We start from the raw sequence: 6,000 nt of genomic DNA, 5'->3' as shown, positions 1-6,000 counted from the left end.
TGTATTTTTCTTGTGAGCATTGGTTAGTGGTGGCCAAATAGAAGGTTTATGCACAATTGCAAGACTCTGGAGGACTCTACACCTTGATGTCCATGGGACTCCCGAGGCACCAGCGGCTTCAAATATCTGTTTGCTGCTATGTAATGGTATTTTAGCAGCTGCTCTCTTCATCCGATGCATGGATCTGGCAGAAGCTCATCAGAGGGGAACCAGATACAGGCAAGTATAGGAGTATTGGCTTCACTGGCGAAACGTGCACGTCAGGGGCTCTGGACACATACTGACACATTATTGGTGTCGGCACCTAACTCTCTGCTTATCAATTGCTAAATTACCGACATCAAGTTCTTTCATGTCCAGCATCTCAGGAGTGCATATTGGAGACTCTTAACACCAATTTTATGTGCTCTGTACATACTTTATTTCTCTTTCTTTTTCCTTTATTATGTTCATGGGGGGAGATTGATAAGACCAGGCATTTTATTAAGGGGTGCCCTCAAAGGCACAAGACTCAGGAATCTTTATTCTATACATCTTCCTCTGTCACTGTCTGTATATTTTCTACTACCTAGGCAACCTGTTCAAAACTGTTTGCAAACCCTCTCTTTATACTTTGACCTATTATTTAGATGCAGCTAGCACTTAGGAAACTTGTGTGACTTTTAACCGGTTAACTGCTGCCTGTCAGCAGTCCTTCACAGGTGAGCTACTACTTTGTGCTCTGTGGTAAAGCATAAGATAACTCAGTGCAGGCAGCCGTTGTTACACTAGAATATACTGCTAGGTATATTGGAGAAAAAAACGGAGCCAGGTCAGCAACCCCTTATTTTACACTTTACTGCTTGACAGCAACCTTTATTTATTATCAATACGCTGCTATGATCTAGGCAGCTTTTGTGATATTTAACTGGCTAATCGCCGTCTGTCAGAAATCTGTCTTAGCTAAACCATTATCTTGGATCTTTCTGAGGTAGCACCATAGAACATTATCAATTATTGTATGTGGAGCTAACCCATGTCGTTAGTTGTACTATCATGTAGGGATTTACTTATCCATAAATCTTTTAACTATTGACAGCACTGGTTTAGCAGTCGTCTTATCTCCCCCCTCTTGTTACAGCTATTAGTGATATATAATATAGTATCACTTCTATTACTTGGGAATACACTGATGTTATATTGTAGCAAAACAGTATTGCTTCAGCATTAGTGTTATGTATACACTTTTACAGCTTGTATGAGTAGTTTTACTCACTGTATAGTCTCCACCCACTCCTGTTGTTCATATGATTTTTCTTTAATATATTTTTATTTTAGATTTATTTATTAAAAGTTACTTTTTAAGCCTATAATCTTCTCAGTAAATCATACACAGGAAGAATGGCATTTTTTTCTTTTTTTTGTTTATTCTCTATGATATTCACCATTTAGGGGTTACCCCCCTTTTTTGTGCCCTCTACTTTGTGATATCTAAATTTTGGCCCTAGGTTAATTCTTTTAATTTTCTTCTGGTGAGTATAATCATTGCCTTCAGGCATTTTCATGCAAACACTGCCTTTTCAGAGAAAAGGCAGTGTTTACATTGCCCCTAGGGACACCTCCAAGTGACCACTCCTCAGATGGCCACTGGAGGGGCTTCCTGGCTCAGGGCTGCACAGTAGGCAGCACTGCCGTTCAGCGTCTCCACGCTCTGCATGGGGACGCTGAATTTTCCTCATAGAGATGCATTGATTCAATGCATCTCTATGAAAAAGTGCTGACTGCCCAAAATGGCGTTTGGCCCCGCCCTCATCCTGCTTCCTTTCCAATTTAAGCCAATCCAATGCTTTCCCATAGGGCTAAAAATCGAGGGGGGGCAAGCTACCTAAATGGTGGGTTTAACACTATAGCATCAGGAATACATGTTTGTGTTCCTGACCCTATATTGTTCCCTAAATAAATTGGTCTGAATTTGGTCCGAATACCAAGTGGACTGAACGCTGCCAAACAGCCAAAATCCAGACCAAATACTTCAAACCCGGGTCCTGAGGCTTCAGATCCAGGCGTGGAATTAAAAAGAATCCAAACTATTTACCCGCTAGCAGAACTATCAAACTATCAACCAGCGAGCAGTTAAACACCCTTGGCGGTGCAATAGCTAATTATATGGAGGTTGGACAATGTTTGCATGCCAGCTGCCACATTAAATAACGAAGAAGAAAAAACCTATGGGGTGAATCAATAAGACCCCTGTATTACTATAATGGAGGTTTTAAGCCTCAATATGAGCCTACTTTCTGCATGGCAGAATGAGGGCATATTTGCTAAACAATTGAACCTAGTGACTGGGCAGCCACGGCTGCACAGTCGCTAGAAAGGTCACGGGCCTAGTGTTTCCTCCGGACCACACCCACTGGTTGTAGGTGAGGGTTCAAATATTAATATGAAAGGGGGAGGATTTATTGCCACCCCCCACCCCCTCAGCTCCAGCCCATAGGCAGCAGGTGGAGGTCCTGATTAATTAAACAATAGGGGTATGGACATGCCATTTTTCACCCCCCACCCCCAAAGAATGGAAGGTACCCCCTCCACATCAGGTGGCTTGGAGTTCCCTAATAAAAGTGAGGGGTGGGGCATTAAGACTTGTACTTTGAGAATTTTCGGAATCCTCTGCTTTGTCCAGACACCAGACACCGAATGCATACAGGCGATTGCTCTAGATTGTCTTAGGGACATTGGATTTGATGGTATTTGACTTAATAAATATGATAATTACCAGCTCGGTCAGAATTAGTTGATTTTCACCGGACTTTGTTCATCTCTACAAAATATGGTGCTTAGTTAATAACCCTGTCAATGTGTTATTTCACTAGTGTTTCGTGGCATCCCCTCTCCCCTTATAATTGTCTGTGTACTGTGCTGCCATAATTTCCAGAAAAGGTAAAAATAAACAATACCCATTTCTTTTGTTTGCATAGAAATACTGACCAGACATACATTATTACTAGCTTGATGGCACCTACGAGACAATAAAGCATAAACCTAACTTGTTTTAGATGTAAAAACTGCAATTAGAGATGTCCAAATATGTACGTAACAGGTGAGGAACTTGAATATTTCTACTTTTATTGTACTGATGTCGGTATTTTCTAACACACAGGATACTGCCACTAGTTTATAATCACACTTACATTTTATAGTCCGTGACCATGATTAGCTGGGTTATGTTTAATGACTAAATAACCCAACAAATACAATCTATCTGAATGACATGTGGCAGCAATGTTTGTTTATACTGTGTCTGACAATTTTGTTATATGCTTCCTCTAAAGTTAACATATTGCCATATAAAAAAGCAGAACAAGCAAGTTCTTTTTAAAGCAGCATAGGCACTTTACAGGGCATCTTTCTTAAAGAAAAACTCTTTAACCCCTTAAGGACCAAACTTATGGAATAAAAGGGAATCATGACATGTCACACATGTCATGTGTCCTTAAGGGGTTAAGAAAAACTCAAGAGTTTTGACCCTCCACATTTGCCCTCAACCTAACAGGTATTATTTCACATATACAGTCATTAACCTCTTCTATCCCTACAACCAATACATTATACTCATGATAGATGATTTAGTCCATAAAGCCCAACTTCCTTTCAAATTTATTGTTGTTTTTTTCTACCTGCATTAACATACATTTCCCTGTAAGTGCTTCCACATTCTGCAGGGTTGCTCCAATTACCATGACTACTTAAGTGATTTGAAGTGGTCATGGTGGTAGTAGTCTGGACGGGCAGCTTTTCTGCGCAAAGATATTTGCACTTGTTTGCTGGTGGCTAGTTACACCCCTGGCACATGTATTCTCTGTTCCGGACTCCCAAATGTCGATTCTGGGCATATCCTATGTCCGCCGTCAGTAAACACTGCACGCTGGCAACAGACATAATAATCTTCTCCCTGGCAGGCATGGTGCCTGCAAATGGAGATCACTCTCCCCTTCCTTTGTGCAATCCCTACTGCCTCCCTGCATTCCTTGAATTGCATTTTTTGAATTCTAAATCAAATCCTTTACTCCTTCCCAAAATCTGCCAGCTTGGAGCAGGCACATGCACTCTAAACCAACATAACGGTCCAATCACAGACTTCTCTATAAAGTGACCCTTGTGCAGTATTCCTTTACTTTTAACTCTGCAATTTAAAATATTGTCGTTTGCTGATTACAGGGTGAAGTGGCTAGTGGCTGTCTTTCCGATATCTACTTTAGGCAGAGTCAGACTCGGTTTCTTAATCAAGTGCTCATAGGGAGCATTTGATTAGATGAGATCATTAATAATAGGGCGACTGACACCTATCTAGTTAGGGCAACACTATAGTCAATGGTGTACCTACCGCAGTCGCAGCTGACTGGCCCCTCATTCCAGGGGCCTCGGTCACCATGTAGACTCCTAAGACTGCGTGCCTCTGTTATTTCAGCCCGGGTCGCGCGGTGGCGGGGTGACTGGCAGGAGGTGAGTGCATAGCACAGCGCTTTACTCCTGCCGGTCTCTGAATGTAGCTCAGCCGGGCAGACTGGGTAGAGGGGCCTCTGTTTTCCTCTACCCACTGAGAGCACTTCCTGAAGGGGCGTATTAGCCGCGAGGCAAACAAGGCATTTGCCTTGGGCGGCATTTTCCAGGGGCGGCAAAAAAAGCTGCCCCAAATGCCCAAGGCAAATGTCTTGTTAGCCTTGCGGCTAACAGACATGCTGGGCTGCCGGCGGGCTGCTGGGCGGTCGGGCGGCGCTGGTGGGCGGCTGGCGAGGGAGCACTTCCTCTGAGCTGTCTGCTCAGCTCCCTCGCGCGCCGCAGAGTGAGGCTGGGAGCCGGAATATGACGTCACTCTGAGGCGCGCGAGGGAGCTGAGCACACAGCTCAGAGGAAGTGCTCCCTCGCCAGCCGCCCGCCAGTGCCGCTCGCCCGCCAGCCAGCCAGTGCCGCTCGCCCAGCAGCCACTGGACCACCAGGGAGGAAGAGACACCCCCCCCAGCATTCCCAAAGGTAAGGAGGCTGGGGGGGGAGGTTAAATAAATTTAAAAAAACGTGTTAATGTGGGTGAGTGTGTGTGTGTGTGTTAGTGTGTGTGTCTGTGTCTGTTAGTTTGTGTCTGTTAGTTTGTGTCTGTTAGTCTGTGTCTTTGAGTGTGTGTCTGTTAGTGAGTGTGTGTGTGTGTCTGACTGTGTGTGTCTGTTAGTGTGTGTGTCTGACTGTGTGTCTGTTAGTGTGTGTCTGTGTCTGTTAGTGTGTGTCTGTTAGTGTGTGTGTCTGTTAGTGTGTTTCTGTTAGCGTGTTTGTCTGTGAGTGTGTGTCTGTTAGTGAGTGTGTGTGTGTTTGTGTCTGACTGTGTGTGTCTGTTAGTGTGTGTGTCTGCTAGTGAGTGTGTGTCTGTTAGTGTGTGTCTGTTAGTGAGTGTGTTTGTTACTGAGTGTGAGTGTGTCTGTTAGTGTGTGAGTGTGTCTGTTAGTGTGTGTCTGTGTCTGTTAGTGTGTGTCTGTTAGTGTGTGTGTCTGTTAGTGTGTGTGTCTGTTAGAGTGTGTGTCTGTTAGAGTGGGTGTCTGTTAGTGTGTGTGTCTGTTAGTGTGTTTCTGTGAGTGTGTGTCTGTTAGTGAGTGTGTGTCTGACTGTGTGTGTTAGTGTGTGTGTCTGACTGTGTGTGTCTGTTAGTGTGTGTGTCTGCTAGTTTGTGTCTGCTAGTGTGTGTCTGTTAGTGAGTGTGTTTGTCTGTTACTGAGTGTGAGTGTGTCTGTTAGTGTGTGTGTGTTTGTTAGCGAGTGTGTGTTTCTGTTAGCTAGTGTATGCGTATCTGTCAGTGAATGTGTGTGTGTGTGTATTTAGAATGTGGGGCGGGGGGGAAGGTTGGGTGGGGTGGGGCGCCTGAGTTTTGTCCTGCCTAGGGCAGCACAAAACCAGGATACACCACTGACTTCCTGCCATATGGTACCGCGGAGCAGCACAGGTACAGAGCCAGGGCCGGCGCTACCATAAGGCGGC

The sequence above is a fragment of the Pelobates fuscus genome, chromosome 3 (assembly GCF_036172605.1).
Source record: "Pelobates fuscus isolate aPelFus1 chromosome 3, aPelFus1.pri, whole genome shotgun sequence".
NCBI classification, from domain to species: Eukaryota; Metazoa; Chordata; class Amphibia; order Anura; family Pelobatidae; genus Pelobates; species Pelobates fuscus.
The sequence above is the reverse complement of the archived record's forward strand: the minus strand, read 5'-3'. Positions refer to the sequence as shown.